This window comes from Dermacentor variabilis, chromosome 8, assembly GCF_050947875.1.
Source record: "Dermacentor variabilis isolate Ectoservices chromosome 8, ASM5094787v1, whole genome shotgun sequence".
Taxonomy (NCBI): Eukaryota; Metazoa; Arthropoda; class Arachnida; order Ixodida; family Ixodidae; genus Dermacentor; species Dermacentor variabilis.
Window position 1 is genome coordinate 35,358,347 of NC_134575.1, and position 19,206 is coordinate 35,377,552.

Here is a 19,206-nt window from a genome sequence, read left to right on the forward strand (position 1 = left end):
GCCGTCTGCAACGCGCTCCGTCAGCAGACGGACAAAAAAGACACAATCAAGCATTGAGTTTCACGTCCAGACGACTGCACTGGTCATCCACATGTCCTTCCTAGCCAGCCTGCTAGCCAGCCAGCCGGCTAGCACTGGGCAGCATAGCCGAAGGCACAGATTACACTTGTATCGAGCACATAACTAACTTCGTAGACTTGTAACAAGTGTATGAAGTTAGTTATTCAGAATAGCGAGAGTGTCGGAACACCTTGTGGCTCTTTGGTAGTTACAGCCACCATGTCCAAATATTGAGGGGATGCCCCATACTAGTTCAGCTTGACTTATTTACTTTCACTGTATTGTAGTTTTTATCCTGAAGAATAAGGAGACAATTGACTTTGACGAGAGAAAAAGGTAGCCTCAACGACAAACAGCAGCTGCACAAGATTTGTGTTGAAACCAACGTGGTCAAAATAATAATAACAAATTTTTGGGTTTTATGTTCCAAAGTCGCGATCTGATTATGAGGCACGTCGGAATGGGGCAGTCTGCATTAATTTTGCCTCCCTTGGAGTTCTTGAACGTGCATATAAATCTAGGTACGCCGGTGTTCTTGCATTTCGCCCACGTGGAAATGCGGCTGCAGGCATCGCATCCGCGACCTCGAACTCAGCCCCGCAACGCCATAGACACTCGGCGAGTCTCAACGCGATTGCATTTCCGTTTAGATACGAATGCATGGAGAGGGAGTTAATGGAGACCTTAGGCAACATCGTCGTCATGTCTCTAAACAAAAAAAAAAAGGCTAAATGTGAAAGCTGACATCATATTAGTACTGATTAGCACGACTAAGTCGTAAACTGACGTTCCAGCACCGACTCCAGCTCAAGTTGTAAATGAAGTCCTGCGGTTCTAATTTCCTTAAGATGCCTCTACATTGCGTCATCCCGGGAACTTTTTCTTACCACAAAAACGCAAAAGTTAATTTCGAAGGAATTCTAATTATTGCGGCATGGCGCGTTTGAGGCTTATTAAAGTTGGGAATAACAAAAGAAAAAAAAAGGGGGTGGGGAGGGAGCATGCATGCAATACTGGGCCAATGATGACTTATACTGCTTATTTCTCCGGTGGATATTTCTTCGTGCCCTCTGTTTGCATCATATCTTTGTTCGGACGAGGAACATAAACGTGCAACGCAGCTTTCCTTGAAAGCTAATTAACTGTTCTGTACGAGTACGCCAGTATGACACGCACTGCGATTAGAATAGCGACCAATCTCCACGAAAACCGCGCTTGCCACAAGGAAAGGGTATCAAATAATAGAACGCGGTCAGGTTCAAAGCTGAAGAGCGCTATACGCGACAGACGACAGATGTGAACATATCGCACTAATTTCTTGCGCGCATTAATGGCAGCCTCAGCACGCCCCGTGCCCATTCCACAATACTGCACAGTACTACTGACACGACTAAAACGTCGCGTGATTGAATTTTTTCTCTATGGGAGGAGACCGGCTTCGCGTAAGCCAAAAATGAAGAAAAGCAGAAGGAGAAGTGGACGAGCGGCGATTGCGAGGGGCTTTCCCGAGCCTTTTCAATGTCCGTCACGCATGCCTGCTGCAAGTTTGCAGACGACACGTGTGATACGTCTGCGAAACAATATGGCGGAAGTGGCTCAATCTGGCGTAATATGAGGAAGGACCGCAGCGGAGACATAACAATCTTCCTGCGAAGCATTTATCGCTTGCGCGCTGTTAGCGACCCGAGTGATTGAGTTGCACACTCGACACGTAACAGAGGAAAGCCTGCCGTGCAATTTGCTACGCAAACCACGGAGATTGCGTTCCTTTTTTTTCTTTTTATGTGGCTGTAATAAGAAAAGCTCGGGAACAAGGAAATTTCTTTCTTTTGTTCTCATCGTTTTATTTTCCCGTCTGTTCCGGACTTGGCGTTGCAGATGCCGCGAGAAATGTGTGAGGTTGTCGTCTGCACGCCAGAGGGAAAACAACGGGAACCGTTAATTGCGCCATCTGCATTTGCGCGTAGCAGACGTGATTGCTCCAACGGCTGCAATGAACATGCAGACGACATACTACAGATGAAGGTGTCTTGTTACTATCGTGCGAAAAGGAGTAGCGGTCACCATTATAGGGTGACTGCAATTCTTCCGTTTATTTTCATTTGAATTATACAAAAAAAAAAGGCGTAACGGGACGTCATAATACGACACACCTCCTATGTGAGACGCGCACTTTGATGTCTATACTGGGCAGCGGTCACTTTAGTTGCCGTGATTCATCTAGCTATAGACTCCTCTGACGTGAGTGATGACTCACTGAATGCCTTTCGGCTATTCCGTCTTGCAACTTAATACGCCTAAAATAAACCCTCCTGACTCATTACGCTCCCCTCGCTGGCGCTGAGACTGCGAGTTATCGACTCGGACGATATCGAAACAGGATTCCAAGGCAACGTGGTTGGCCCGTCATCAACTAAATCGCTGCGAAGCAGACGTTCCTTCAGACGGCGTCGTCTGCTCGTTTTTCCTGGGCGGTACAGCCGGACATAGCCAGTTGCGAATGACGCATGCAGCTAGTGCGCAACTGCTGCTTACCTCGCAGTCACTGAAAACAAGATGCTCTTCGCGCCCACTTGAGTGCCTATTACTAATCGGCAATAAGATTTCAGGAAAACCGAGCAGGAAAACGTCGCGGCCTTTCACGGCGAAGTCATTGGCCAGACAACGATCTGAATGTTGAAGGAAAGCTGAGCTTTGGAGATGATGCTCCTTGCACGTTACACCCTTTTACGTTACAGCTGGACGTAATTTAAAAATGAATTCAAGCATTTTATATAGGGTCTGTATTCTTTTTGAAGACCACGCACTCCGTCTCCTGAAGACTTGGACTTATGGTATATGACCTATGTGAACTGCATATTAAACGTTGATAACGAAATCGGTTCACTTTGGTTAGTGTGGATAGTAGACTTTAGAAGTTGTTTGTTAAAAAAAATACGCTGATACAATCTATAGAAAACAAAATTCCGACAGGTTCTTTATTTATTCATGTTCAATGACCATCTGTACAGGTCACAGGAAAACGTCTTCGGAAGGCGGTCCTTCCGCGGCATAAACCAAGTTAGGCCACATGAAGGTTGTTGTAGGCTACATGAAGGCATCTACAGATAACTGTGCCATCTGACAGATTCGTCCCTTGGTCTATATAGAGTACCCCAATCTGCCTATGAACAAAAGACGCTAAGAAGTAGATTTACTTTTGTCTATTGTCGTTTACAGACTTCCACGCGCACTGATCACAGAAAGCATATCGGCCCTATAGCCGGCAGAAAGCAGTAAATCCATAGTAGTCACCGGCTGGCTGCAGACGTTTTGTAGGCGCTACAACAAAACCCGAACAAAACTTTCTATACAGTAACCATAAATTCTGTTGTAGGTGTTCACACACACACACCACGTTTAACCACTGAACGGAAACGGTTGCGAGCTTTTCACACGCCAACTGTCGTGGCCACCTTATTGCAAGCGATGACTCACTGAAGCCCACACATTGGCATGTGGTCTATAGAGACACCTAAAATAGGAACTCGCGGTCTTCCCCCATGTGTGGGGATTACTCATCGGCATTAAACCCTCCAGGAAAGCTGGGCAGGGTGGCAACGTGCGGCATTCCAAGACGACGTCGTTGGCAAGGCGTCAAAACTTGTTGTATATTGAAGCAAAGGAGCTCTTTCAGCTGATATCCGACCGGCCCGTTTCCTCTTGGCGTCGCAGCCAGACATTAGAGAGGTTTAGTTTAGGAGACGCAAGCGGCTTGCGTACGCAAGAACTAGGGGCCACGGTAGTGCGCATGCGCAGACCTCTGACGTAGAGATCCGCGCATGCGCAGTACCGTGGCCTCTCTAGTTCTTGCGTACTCAAGCCACTTGCGTCCCCTAAACTAAACCTCTCTATTGCCAAGAGTCCGGAGAACGTCACGCGCGGAGATCGCTATACGGTCACTGGCACCCCCTCTCCCCCCTCCCCCTAAAAGATGACGTCAGTTTCGACCCGAAGGCGAGGCGTCGAAAGCAGCGGCAAGAGTCGTGCTGAAGGCGTGTCGGAACACGACAGGGTTGTGCCCTTTGACCGAGTCCCACGTGATCGAAACCCACAACTTGCCCCCGAGCTCGATCGATCGAGTGTGATCGAGCCTCGAGCGTTCGTTTACAACACCTTCAGTCACCAATAACGATGGACTGTCGGTACGCGGGTGAAACATATAAGTTCGTGCCAGGGCGCTTGAGACTCCATTGAAAGCAAATCAAGGTGTTAGATTGACTCTTCGTGCATTTTACGATGCGTCATCGTAATTACAGAGTAAATAAATATTTGAATAATGTAAAGGCAGTCATCCTGGGTTTCCTCGCAAGTAGCATCGAATCGCCTGCTCAAATTACACGCACAAGTTATTTATTGGCCGCAAGCATTTCGAGAAAGAAAAGAAAAAAATTCCGGGGTTGCTACCCACATGCCCCACGTCAAACGCCACGTAAAACACGGTAGTGCCTTCACCAAAGCGGTACTCTGCAACGATACATACCACTTAGAAGTAAAATAGAAGTAATTTAGGTTAGCAGATGGTTCAATTTACCGTAAGCTTAACGTTTGTGCTCTATTCCTTGCTACCACTGCACAGAAATGACAAAAATAGGTTACGTCCACAAATGTGGACGCCGTGACTGAAGGAGATAATTGAATAAAAAAAGAGTTAGCGGCTCTCTTTGGAGCGCTCGAAAGCACCTATTTATTTTATTTACTTACAAGAATATCGCAGGCCACGTGGACAAAGCAGGACGGTAGCCTGCTCTGGTATTAAGAATGGTACGACGCGCGACCTTTACGACTAGGTGACTTATGACGAAGGGAGAGCGGGTACAAGGTAATTAAGCAACAGTGTGTAGATGGCGAGTGGGCAAGAGACAGTGAGGTGACAAACTGTTCCAGTCGCCGATTGCTTTCGGCGTCTGATGAGATGTGTAATGAACGCGAAGGTCGAGCCCACCTGAACGTATAGTCCGAAGCCGCAGATGAAACCAATACGCGTTCGTCGGAAAGAGAGGTTGGCAGTTGAATAAAATTCGTCGTGGTACTGGGTTTGAAGCCAACACATCTTAAAAAAAAAAGATTATTAACGTGCACTATAGAAAGAAAAAGTTTACATCATGGAGTCTAGAGATTATCTATATAGAAAGGCTCTGAACTTATCGTTTTTCACTTTTTTGTTGACTTATTGTCAAGGTACTTTCTGGAAGCGATAACGCTCGGAAATCTACAAACGACAGCAAACTGCTGGAAATGGACTTGTTAGCGACTTCTGTCTGCAGAAGGCCTTCCGCCGGCAGTGGACATAACAATAGGCTGATCATAATGTATGTATGTATGTATGTATGTATGTATGTATGTATGTATGTATGTATGTATGTATGTATGTATGTATGTATGTATGTATGTATGTATGTATGTATGTATGTCGAAGACAACAAGTCAGTTAATACAAAGCTCCAGATTATTAACAGGCCATCAATCTTCCATAGGCAGTTGGCCTTTGCACTTGGAGTCCTCAAGAAAAGCAGCGTCCGTTAAGGAAAACGTTCGATCACAACTATTTCAGCGCGCCCCTGCAAGCACGCCGGCGCAAGAAGGCAAGGCGAAGAAACGACGATGCTTCATAACAATGTACAAAAACCACCGCCTAACAACAACAACAACAACAGAAATGGTACTACTGTAGAAAGATCAGCACGACCGAAAAGTGCTTGTGCGCCGACGCTTGCTGCTCCATCCATCTTCGGCCTAAGGGCGCTCTGTCGTATTCATTTTTCTTCGCGCGAAGCATCGGCACAGAATAGCGGAGCAAAAACGCTCTTCGAGATTTTCGGGAAGTCCCAAAGGTGTACGGTGGGACCGCACCCGCCGAGGACTCGATCACCCCCGCCTCCTCTCCTCTACCCGTCTCCGCTTCCCGTGGCGTGCGAAGCGAGCATCGAACGGAACGAGAGCGGTGTGGCATCGCAATTTCCGGTCCGCGGAAACAACGGCTCACCCTTGACATTCGCAGTGCTCCCCTTTGCTTCTGTTCGCCGAGATGAAGAAAGAAAGAATGAAAGAAAGAAAGAAGAACAGATAGATAGATAGATAGATAGATAGATAGATAGATAGATAGATAGATAGATAGATAGATAGATAGATAGATAGATAGATAGATAGATAGATAGATAGATAGATAGATAGATAGATAGATAGATAGAAAATTACTTGACATTCTCAATCGAATGCGTTGTTACTTATTACTTGTTTTCTCCCACCAAAGGTCGTGGGTTCAAGTGTCTTAATTGACGCAACCTTAATTAGCTTTGCCTCTGTTCTGGCAGGATGAGCGGCATCGGAGACAGCCGTGGAAGTAGACGGCGACGAACGCGAGAGCAGTGGCACAAGCGCGTGGCCGCGCGAGGCGAGCTCACGTGACCTTCTGTACCGCACAGCGCGTTTTTCCCGACCATCGGAGGTACGTGAGCCACTTAAGGCTTTGACCTTAAAAATGACCTTAAATTAACTTTGACCTTAAATAAATAAATAAATAAATAAAGGCGACGAGGTCCGAGGATATTCCCCTTGAAAAATATTTGTATATCCTGCACCATTATAAATTCGAAAGAAGGGTGCACCATTTACCACAAGTCAGTCTAACCAGAGAAGAGACAGTTGCCCTGCGGCGTCTCCAAACAAACTGCTATGTACACGGCATTATAATGAATAGGATGAACCCCATCCAATTCTCATACCTTTGCCTGTCCTGCGGGTCGCCGGACACCCTTTGTCACATGGTGATAGGGTGTCCTAATCTTGCTGAACCCAACAATCAAGAAGCTCAACCAAGAAGAACCGAAAACAAAAGCACAGAAGAAGGCCGCAGAGAATTGTGGGAGGCCGTGCTGGCGGGCCCCGGACTTGGAGGACCAGCGAAAGCTGGTGGACCAGGCCAGGGAAGCAGCAAGGGCCAATGGCTACCTGGACTGAGGAGGCCACCCACCTCCGGGTGAAGAAAGAACTCTTTCTTACTGATTCGCGTTATTAAACGTTTGAATTCTCTTTCTCTCCGCGATAAGTTAACCAATGTGAGAACGATGGATGACTTCTCGTTCACCCCACATTGGGAAAGCGAGCAGATTTGTACACGTTTCAGAAAAGAAGTAACCAACTAGAATTTATTTCATCCAGAAATTTAATTCGCTACAGTGACAAATTAGCGCCCCACGAAAGTAACTGAACAACTATAGCGAAATGTAATCGATTGCTTTTACGGTACTCTCCTTCCGAATGTTTATCAAAGCTGCAAAAAAAAAAAATGCAGTAAATAGAACAAGCCGGACTGGCTGTTCCACTCGATCCTCTGCAGCCATTCGCGCGTTGTTACTTTTTCACTTATTTAGATCGCTAGATGCCTTCACGAACGATTACTTAAAAAAAAAAAATGTTTCACCGGTTATTTTCGCCCCTTTTTTTTTCACGAGTACATCAGCAACGACACCGGAAACTCACTCGATGTGTGTGCTGGAGGAACAGTCACGGTTTTGTAACGTATCGGAGCACATCATCATCATCATTATCTTTTATGTCCACTGCAGGACGAAGACTCCTGCGATCTCCAATATCGGAGCACAAGCTAGCGTGGAAAATATGGCGGTTACTCAATGCTCCAACGAAAGCCCATCAGGACTGTCTGTGAAGCTAACCGCTTCATTGCTGCTGGGCTGCTCTGAGAAAGCGCTCCCGGTATAGGCGTTCGCCTGTTACTGAAAAAAAAAAATGTGGTTGGGTAAACAGTGAGCGTTACCGAATAAAAAAAAAAAGGAATGCAATTGATAAAATACAAAACTACTAAAGAACGTGATTGACTACGAGTAATCAATTACACGTAATTCGTTGCGTGTCAGTCTGAAGGCGAGCCAATGCGGAAAAAGAATTATGGTGTTTTACGTGCGAAAACCAGTTTCTGATTATGAGGCACGCCGCAGTGGAGGACTCCGGAAATTTCGTACCACCTGGGGTTCTTCTAACGTGCACCTAAACCTAAGTACCACGGGTGTTTTCGCATTTCGCCCCCGTCGAAATGCGGCCGCCGCGGCCGGGATTCGATCCCGCGACTTCGTGCTCGGCAGCCCAACACCATAGCTACAAAGGGACCACGGCGGGCGAGCCGATGGGCTCGCGGGCTTTTTACGGGTGTGACGGTGTAGGGTGTCTCAAGGGCAGCGCAAACACCCTATTTACGGATTATGTTTTGACCTGGTGGGGTTCTTTAACGTGCAGCCAAATCGGGGTACACGAGCGCGTATATGCTTGCATTAGGATGCTGTATTTCAGGAGGAGAGACAGAGAGAAAGGGAATAAAAGCCCGGAGGTCTACCGCAACGGAAAATCAGGTTTGCTACCCTGTATCGAAGAACGGGGGAGGAGGGGGAGGTAAAAAGAATGATAATAACGTGGGCTTTTCAATGAAGACCTAGACTGAAGCTCTGAATGTTTTTCTTCTGTTTTTTTTTATATAATGAGTGAAACGAACGTGTCCCACCGTTTCTACCGAAGCTATAGAAAACATGAGTGAAGCCATCTTTTGTCAACCCCCCCCCCCATAGTCGCCTCGAATGTGTTAAGGCTTGCTCCACGTCTTGTTGCACGTCAAAGCAATTTCCCTTCTTTTACCAGATGGGACGTACTCCGACTTTACGAACCTCACGGTAAAATGGGACAATTACTTAGGCAAGGAGCAAGGCCCGTTTAAGACATCGGAGGCGATTTTTAAGTTCCTATCAAGAGTCAACAGAATAGAACATCAGTTCGTCGTGTTTTAACGCGATAGCGTTAAGGAGCTCGTGTCGCAGAAAAGCCGGTGTCGTCGGCGTCGGCGTCGGTGTCGGCGTCCGCGGCGTTGGCCGTGAGCGATAAATCAAGGCAGGCACTTCATAAATAAAAAGCAACTTCCAAGATGGGCTGGGTGGGAATCGAACCAGGGTCTCCGGAGTGTGAGACGGAGACGTTACCACTGAGCCACGAGTTTTTTTTTTTTTTCTCTTTATTGCCTCGCTTTTCACAGAGTTTACGAGATTAGAAGAACAGATTAACAAGATAATAGTACCGAGAACCGTCAGCTGTTTGCTGACTACAAGCCATCAGTATTTCGGCATCTGCAACAACATTTCTAATCTTGGAACCCACTCTGGTACATACGACTGTACCTTCTGCACTTCGACAAAATGGGACAACGATTCGCAAAAATATTCGCGAACCGGTCTAGCGTCAATATCCGCATTGTGCACAGCAGTCCGAGTTCGCCATATACTGTGCAGGCCCAGGAGCATAACCAGATCGAAAGGCACACCATCGTCGTTTTCGACCGTGAGATAACGGATTCCGTGCGGACTTAATGGCAACTCTTTTTTCAAGGTTCTCTGTAAGATGTCCCAGAAGAACACTCCACCCCAGCAATCTAAAAACACATGCTCAATTGTCTCTGGTCTTTTGCATAACAAACAATGAGTACCCCACGGAACAAATAAACCCTTTTCTTCTAACCATGTTTTAACAGGTAAGGTTCCTGTGTGCAGCTTAAAAAAAAGGTTTTAACCCCTGGCGCAACTGGCATTTTTTTAACGCGTTTCAAAACATCTTTTCCTTTGCCTGCACAGTATAATTCACGGTACAATGGCACAGGAAATAACACATCCACAAGGTCCTTGTACAGTTTTTTGCGTGACACATCTGTCAAATATTGCAAAGAAAAACGCACCGATAAGAAGCGGAAAGATGACACCACTTCTTTTAGATATCCTCGTACTGGTCCTTGCTGACACACCGAAGACACAACAAACTCTGGTAGCACTTTACCCAGCCTCAGTTGAATCATAGTTCTGAGAAAGGTATGATCTACATCTCTGAGAAAAACAAATCGACTGACGAGTTGTCTCACATACAGATGCACTAGACCAAGCCCACCATCACTCCCTCTTTTAAACAGATTTGTTCGGCTCGTTTTTTCCCATAGAGAGTTCCAGATAAAGATCGCGAACACTCTGTGCATTTTTTGTACATTTAACCTGCTGCAATGCAAAACTTGCATTACATACCATAGCTTGCTTACAAGAAATAGGTTGCACGTCGTGGCCCGTGCGAAAATCGACTTATCCCATCCTTTCCACTTTTGTGCATTTTCACGTAACACCTCTGTTTGTTTTTTCCAATAAGGCTCATTATCAGAGTAGTACTGTAGGGGTGCTCCTAAGTATTTTGTCGGTGTTTTTTGCCATTTAATGTTCAAAAACATCCTTGGTGCGACGTCCCATTCCCCATGCCAGAACCCAACGCACTTGTCCCAGTTTACTGCACTACCACTTGCTTGACAGAAACTTTTAACGGCATTGACGGTATGCATTATACTTTCATGATCAGCACAGAAAACTGCAATGTCATCAGCGTAAGCAAGAAGGCTTACCTCGGTTTGATGTAACTGAAATCCACGTATCAAGTTGTTCCTAATTACGCTTAGACAAAAGGGCTCAATATATATGCAAAAAAGAAGCGGAGATAATGGGCACCCTTGTCTGACCGAGCGCTGTACTGGTATGTATTCACCTACTGATTTGTTTATTATCAATCTCGTCGTACATCCGGCGTAAGCCATCCGCACACCTTCGCTGATAACATTGCCTACATTCACATATTCAAGCATACATAGAAGCAGATCGTGCGGCACGCGGTCGAATGCCTTCTCAAGGTCAACCTGCAGCATAGCGACACTTAGTTGCATTGCGTCACAGCATTCAAGGATCGATCGTGCTATGTGTATATTTGTCATAATTGTCCTTCCTTTTATTCCGCACGTTTGATGTGGACCGACTAAATCTTTCATTACGGTCTGCAACCTGCTAGCCAACACTTTCATTAATATTTTATAGTCTATATTTGTCAGGCTAATCGGCCTGTACGATGTGACGTTACGTAATTTGATTGGGTCTTCAGTTTTTGGTATTAGGACCGTGTGTGCTGACAAAAAGGACGGCGGTAGATGTTTGTTCGCGTAAGCCTCGTTGTATACTTCAGTCAAAACAGGTGCGATAACACCCTTAAACGCCTTGTACAATGCAGCGCTTAAGCCATCCGGTCCCGGTGATTTGCCATTATTTAAATGGTCAATCGCATTTTTAACTTCCTCTACTGTTATGGGCACTTCTAATACTTCCTTAGTTTCATCATCTAATGTTGGCATCAATGACATGAAGTCTTTTTTAAATCTATCAGTGTCAACTTGGCTACGAGAAAACAATACTTTGTAATATTCCAAAAAACAACTTGCTATTGTTTCTTTGTTGGTAGACAGTAACCCATTATGTTCTATTTCTGTTATTGCATTTTGGGAAGCATATTTCTTTTCGATTCCCAAGGCACGTTTTGTCGGCATTTCTCCTGTGCTCCATTTTTCAGCTCTGGCTCGAATCAATGCTCCATTGTATCGCTCTTGGTCTATCAGCTCAAGTTTTTGCTTTATGCTTTTTATGTCTTCTAAGAAATGACCGGGTTGTATACTTTCAGCTTCCAATAATTGCTTCAGATTCAATCTAAGACGGGACTCGAGTTCTTTTTTCGCGTGACTTAAGACACTGGCCCGTTCAAGTGCTTTCAATTTAATTGTTTGCTTACAAACTTCCCATTTATGTGCCCAACTATCTAAGTTTTGAGTTTTTGTTTTATCTATAGCCTTGAGTAACTGCTCACAAAACTCGTCGTCTTTCAGCAAGTTTGCATTAAATTTCCAAAGATCCCAGGAAATTTTTTTGCTATTTGTTTTTTCCTTTCCAACACGGAAAGAAACCAAACAATGATCACTAAATGCAACAGGTATGACTCTATAATCTCGACACGACTGAATAAGTTCAGCCGACACGTACACTCTGTCAAGTCTAGCATGGCTCGCACCCTGAAAGTGGGTAAAGGTGACCGCTTTTCCACCGCAAAGACATTCACCTACGTCTTCTAGATTAAATTCTGCAATCAAGTCTTTCAAAACAGCAGTACTTGCATCATTGTGTTTCCCACTGGTTTTGTCACGTTCCGTACAGACACAATTGAAATCTCCCGCCAGGATTAATCTACGCTCGCATTTCACGTACGTCTCCATTTCTTCAAAAAAAAGCTTTCGCTCTTGAGCCTGAGTTGGTGCATAAAGACAAATTACTCGCCAATTTTCTGTTGACAGGGAAAAGTCAGATACAATGAAACGGCCTGACTCACAGGTAGTCACCGACTGCACTACAGCACCAAGACTCTGCCGAATTAACAAAATGCACCCCGAAGACCTCCCCACCGCATGGGCAACACACACGTTATAGCGTCTCGTGAAAGGACGCACCATACGCTCTGTCTGATCCTCTCTCTCTACTTTGGTCTCCTGAATGGCTACAATATCAAAATCGTGCTCCGTTACGAGGCGGTAAAGTTGGTTTTGCCGCCTGTTGGCACTAAGCCCTCGGACGTTAAGTGTTGCAATATTTATCGACCTCTCTAAGGACTCCATATTGGCGAGTGACACCAGACCGAGCCTACGGCGCTCCCCTCACAGACCTTGCCTTGTATCAACACACAGTCCAGTCGACGCTCAGGGCGTCGACTTGACGCCGCCGCGTGTAAGCGACGCCGACCGCTGATGGCTGGTGGCCACCCGAGGCTTTTTGGTTCCAGGCTCGGTCCCACGCCTCTCCGTTGCTCGTAGCCGGGTGTCTTGAGATGCCGTGCTTGCTTTGCTGAGTCGGCGCTTCGTAGGTGTTGCCTCGGCGTCCATTGCAGCCTCATCCGTCGAATCACTGTCCTCGAGCGTCGCAACGACCTCGCTTACTGCGGTCTTGAGTTCAGCTGTTTTCTCACCACTCCCGGACGCACTTAGTGGCAGCTGCTTTCCTAAAGAGTGGGTTTCAGAAGGGCGCTCTGCCGAACCTTCTTCGTACTTTCCCGTAGAAGTGTCTTCCAGAGTGGCGTCTGCTGCCCGAGCGTCTGCAGCCTTGTTCTCTTGCGCACTTGCTGAGCTGGTGGACGCCGCCACTGCGGCCGCGTCGCTGATAGACGCCACCATCCCAGCCACGCTCTCCGCTTCTTCTTCGTCCATGAGCATCTCGCTCCGGTCTGCTTCACCGCCTGCGCTTGCAACTCTGGCATACGAGCGAGTACAATTAGCCTGCTCGTGCCCGAACGCTCGGCAAGCAGCACACCTGGGCACTCGGCATTCACGTCGTATGTGTCCAGTGTTGTGACAACGAAGGCATAACGGGGCACGTCCAGGCACAACCACTAGCGCAGTGCCGCTACCAAGACGCATCTAATGTGGGATGCGGTCTGGTGTGACACCATCGCGCAGCAGAAGACGCACTAGACGAGTCGTTGACTCGGCGCCCTCAAAGTCCTCGGCCTTCCACCGGTCACTGATGACTTCCTTTATCTCGCCATACTCTCGGAAGGCTCGTCGAATGGTCTCAGAGGTGACGTCGAACGCGACCCAATGTAGCTTAATCCTGAGTTCTTGCCTCGCAGGATCAATGACGAGGCATGTCCGGTTCTTCACCAGTAGTGGTCCGGCGTCTAGCAGCGTCTGCTTTGCCTCATCTGTCTTCATGTTCAGCAGCCACACGTGCGACATTTGGTATGCACCAATTCCGCCTACTTGCTGAATTACTCCAGCATCCTTCAAGGGCTTCCGGAAGTCGTCGATTCTATAAGGCCGTCCAGTGACGTCGCAGTGCAATACAACTGCGCGCCTTTGTCCTTCACCTGTTGGTAACGGCGGCAAGATGACACGGTAATCCTTGGGCAACGCGGAACACGGGGTACCACGGCCAACGTCGGCCGCTTTCGCAGCTCTCGAGGAGCCCTCCATTCTGCGTCCGTACTGCACGGCGTCCAGAAGCAGAATGACTGAGCCACGAGTTCGATGCTTCAAAGCGGTACAAAAGCGCCTCTAGTGAACGCGGTGTTGCCTTAGAAACGAGCTGTTTCTAAGGCTCAGGCGTGCGTCGCTTGCTCAGGCGCACATTTCGTTGTCGCGCCGAACGCTGCGTTGCTCGACGCTCACCGCGTCCGATGCGGGGCGCGTAGTCGCTGCGCCGTAGCCCATTGTCTTACACCCCTTGGCGGGTCGACGGGAACGCTGTCGCGTTCCACTCTTGAAGGCGAAGCTTAAGCGTCCTCCAATTTTTGATTGTGGAGGGCCAGAAACCTAACTGCGGCCTAATTACTTGACGCTTATCATTCCTTTCAGCGTCCCACAAGCGTTGCCACATTTCATTTTCTTTCCCAGGAAAGGATTTCAGATCTGTGGCAGCTGGGACAGCAGCGGAAGGATTGCGTTAGCTTGTGATGCAATTGATGCGGCAATTTGGGGCCCGCTAGCACATTGCTCTCGATATCTATATGGACAGGCACCCGGCAGATGACGACATGCCAGCCAGACACATACGCAGTGCACAGAACGAAATAGAGCTCACTGTGTGCAGGGTTTGTTGTGTTTACACAGTGACATGGAGGCTTTGCGAGGCTTAGGGCGACTGTAAACCTAATTGCTTATTTCTTTGAGTTTTGATTTCTTTACACGTTTCACAGCCGACAATAGTGCACAGGCCTCATCCGTAGAAGTGCTTGTTTCCGTGTGCAGGACGTCGGATTCCGAGAAGGGTGAACCAACTGTTGAAGAGTCAGTGTAAAACTGTGTGCGCGCGTACTTCGACCGATGTTCTGGGAGGTGCGTCCTAATATGTTCCTCTGGAGCGTGTTTTGTCACCTCGACAAACGATGCGTCACATTCGACGAGCTGCAACGTGCCACGGCGACAATGGCTTCGCTGGGGTCATCCGGCTATGTTCAGGGAGTTGGAACACCCATCTCCTCATCAAGTTATATCTTAAACGCAGTGAGAAGGATTCCATAGCTGCCGGTCGATTATTAAACAGTACGGCTACTGCTGGTCATGTCGTTTACGGTTGAGTAGGACGGATGTTCTGAGCTAGCGTTCACTCTCGGGAAAAAACACGCGTGAAGCTTAAGTATCGCCGTTGCAGACGGAGCGACCACTCGATCGAGGTTTGTCACAAGGACTTGTCCTGAAGGCTCCTGCGGACATGGCGAATGCCTGCATGGTGAACGGGATCCAGCACCTTTAGGGTGCATGGTGTAGGGGAATGCTACACTGTGACGTCGTAATGTAATCGGGTAGGCATTTCGACGCGAAATGCACAAGACTTTGCAAAAACCACTACCAGCCGCGGGAGTGGCTACGAGTGTATGCTACGAGACAGAGAGAGAGAGGGGGGGAGGGAGGGGGGTTAATGATACGGAATGCAGGGAGGTCGGCCCGAGGTATACGTCCTTGTGGCCAGTTATTCTGCGCTGGGGGAAGGGTAAGAGGGAAATGAAGAGGGAAGAAAGAGGCGCATATTATGGGTGACGATGACGAGAGGAGGAGGATGTAAAACTTATAACAAGCAATTCGGGCTAATTAAAGCCCACATGCATACGGAAGCTGCTATCTAAATGCATGAGAGCGGAGAAATCGTTTTGCTCAGCAGCCACTACAAGAAATTTGAAAGAGCTTTTTACACACAAAAAAAAAGAAAGAAGAAAGAAAATGCGCGACGGGCGATCAATTTCTTTTTGTTTTCTACAAAAAATGTTGAACACCGCAAAACTTAAGACGAAGCCTTACCTCGAGTCTAACTCTGATTTCCACAATTCAAGTGCACGAGAAACACAGGAATACTCTCAGTACGCGACCGCTTGACCGATGTGAGCGAAATTTATTACACTCGGGAGAAGAAGAATACCTCTACCAACTGTAGCAAGAAAGCAAAATTTTGTTTTTTGCAAACGTATTTTAATTGCCAAATATCGCCACAAAAGACAACCAAACACTGAATCTCAATGTTTACAAATCCCATAGCTCGTTGCAGCTAACAGATATAGGATTTCTGTAAAACCGCGTCTGTTAGAGCTTACAGCCTGTCGTCCGTGGGTTAGACGCAGTTTGACTGGTCAGGTAACACGATGAAGGAGAATTTGCGCTCACTGACCAAGTCCCTATTTTTTTCTTTTTTTCACGTTGTCTTGTTCAGTGACCGCCATACTTCATCTGCAATATGACAGCTTACGTGAAGTCGTTACAACGTTAACGACAATTTCAAAAAAACAAAAGAAAGAAAAAGAAAGCGCCCCTCCCAAATAGTAAGTCCTTCCTATCAGGGCGGCCTATGTAATACACCAAATTTTGACCGCGTTAGATTTCTCGATAGGTGAAAACTGCGCGATTTCGACGTCGCGTCTTACGCGCCCGGTTGTTCCAGTTCTTTCTTATACACGGCGGGCTTCATTCATTCAAATAACTTTATCGAGTGCCCTACGACTTGGTGGGGTGGGCCTGGACCCCGCCTAAGTTTCGGCCAAGGGTTGTTGGCCCTCGGCGGCTTCCTCAGCTCGCTGGACGGCCCAGAGTTGGTGCTGCAGATCCGTGCCAAGCAACGCAGACTCCCAGCGCGCGCGGAGGCTGTCGCTGCGGCTTGCTCGTAAATTATCGTTGGCCCACTGTACCTTCTATCTCGGCGCGGTGCGTAAGCGAAGCACGCGCCGTTTTCGGGCGAAAACAATATGCAACACGCGCCGACAAAACGCCGCGCATGCGCAAATCTCTCGACACGCGGAAAAAGAAACTGGCTGTTCAGTTCCCCCCAGCGTAGCTCGCTCGCTTCACTTCCGCATCACGATCGCGCAGCCAAAAAGCGCGCGCGTCTCCCGATTTCGACGCCATGTCAGCGGGATCGAAAACGAGCGTCGAACGCTAACGCAGCAGCGGAAGGCAGCAACGGCGTTTTCCTTTTTTTACCGGTAGGCCGTACGCGTGTACAAGGAGAGAACACATATATCCCTGCCAGTCAGCTCGCCTCCGCATCATCGCTCGGCAAAGTGATCATGCGATGCCCTCTCTCTCTGACTCGCCGCTATGTATGTGCGAGCGCATTATTCATCCGTGAAGCGCCTTTCGCCGAAGAGAATGTAGTGTAAACGCCAGTGCATGTGTGCACCGTTCGTGGAAGTGATCGGGCAAGCAGAAATTTCGTCAGCACACACACACACAAAAAGAAAGAAAGCTGGGGGGGGGGGAGGGCGAGGAGGAGGGACAGCAACGAGCATCGGAAATATGCAGGGACCTGGGGGCGCAGCGGGGCACGTTGTATGCCGTATTTCACCAGTCGTAACCAGCTACCAACCCCGCACCCCGCTCACCTCTACGTAGCTCATTTATGTACATTTGCCCCTAGACCTCCTAGTGTAAGTTACACCCGTAAAGTGAAAATGGTATAAACTGATCTGTATGTCACATACGCTCTTTCTGGGTGTAAACTAAGAAAGTAATGGTTTAAGGGTGTAAATAGTAGAATTTTACACCCTTAGAAGACAACACGGGTGTAAATTAATCTATAACTCAAGCCCTTACATCGTTTCCGGGAATATGGAGGTGAGTTGTACACCCTCATTCACTTTTAAGGGCGTAAATTGTTTTACGGCGAATCCGGCCGCGTCTGCTGGAAGCCTGTGGACCATTTGGCAGACACAATGCGCAAGGAACTGTCGTAATGTTTCGAGTACGGCATCACTAAGCGATCTAACCCTTTGTTGCCCGCAAAAAACAAAAAAACAAAGAAGAAGCCTCATCTTTCCCTTAAACTTAATCGGCACCCAATTTGCTAACTGGCCAGACGGTGTTGGGGACGTTTCGGCCTCCTACAAGTGCTGTCGACGCTTGCAGCCGCTTGGAATCCGACAGCAACGAGACGACAACATGAACGGGGCACAGACACGCGCTCGTTCCACGGTGTGCTTGAAGAACACCCGATAAACGAAACCTTTCCCCATCAAAGGCAGCGTTAGAACGAGTTATTCTTTGGCCCTTCGCCGCCGTGAGGTATGCAAGACATGCGCATTTGCACCATCTTTGTAGAACCTGGACACTCTCGCCTCGGCATGACTACAGGGTATCGTGAACGCGTGACGTCTCCAGCAATATAGTCCTGGCTACATTGGCTAAGTGGTTTGGCGCTGCTGAGAATATGGAAAACTTGAGCGCAAGGTTAATGCACACCCAAATCCGGTTAATTCGACATATCGTCTAATTCGAATGCACTGCGAAGTCCCGGCAATAAAGCATATAGGGATATGGAAGGAAAGCTCGGTTAACTCGAACAAGAAAGCATGTCGCTTCGGTTTAATTCAAGCCCGAGCGACGCCCCCTCGTAGACGGATGCTGACATTAGGAGCTTGAAAACGCAAGAAATTGAGCGTGTACGGTGCTTCCGCTTCCCTAGGCGTGAAGCTGCATCACGTTAAATTTATTTTCTTTTCATCTTCTAGATGCCGACGGTCCTTACCGTGAAGCCATCTGTTCTCGCTTATTTCGTGCTGTGTCACACTGCGGCAGGGCGTAAATGATGCCGCCGTACTAACGCCTCATGCAGGTCGAGTAACGCTTCTGGGAACAAGAAACAAAGAAACGCCACAGACTTCTTCGAGCAATGTAAAAGATTTGAATTCGTTCATTTTGCCGCCGTTCGTTAATTCGACCTTTTGGATAATTCGACCAAACCTTGCGCTCCGCGAGGGTCGAACTAAACGGGAACCGACTGCAGCGTCTTCGCGCTCTTCAGGCACTGCGTCACTCACGCGCGCTTACAGGCAAGAGAGAGAGAGAGAGAGAGAGAGACTTTATTCAAGAAGGTCCCCTGTTCGGAGCTCGATGGCAATCACCAGTGCTGACTGGCTGGAAGGGCACCTGTCTCCTTCTGGCGCGTACCCCAGGTCAGCCGATCAGAACTTCAGCAGCAGACGAAATGGACATGCCCACTAGGTGGACGCTTACATAATATCCCCCACAACCTGTCGCCCGACGCTTGTCGGACGTAGCGTTACTGCACAGGCTCCGCTTGGTAAAAGGAGAGCCCACACAGTAATTCTAGTTGGACGTGCCGCACGAGGGCCCACAGAAGCTCTCCTGGCACCTCGCGCGCCATATAGTGAGCCAGTCCTCGAGGAAGGATCGGGGTTGGAGCGGACCGGTGGCATACTCCTGCGAGGCTTCGTCGT

General features: G+C 47.9%; 1 pseudogene; it reads right to left on the reverse strand.

Annotated features, from left to right (window-relative positions):
* Positions 1-11,962: 11,962 nt before the first annotated feature.
* LOC142589993 (uncharacterized) lies at positions 11,963-14,257 on the reverse strand (annotated as a pseudogene).
* Between the last annotated feature and the right edge of the window lie 4,949 nt (positions 14,258-19,206).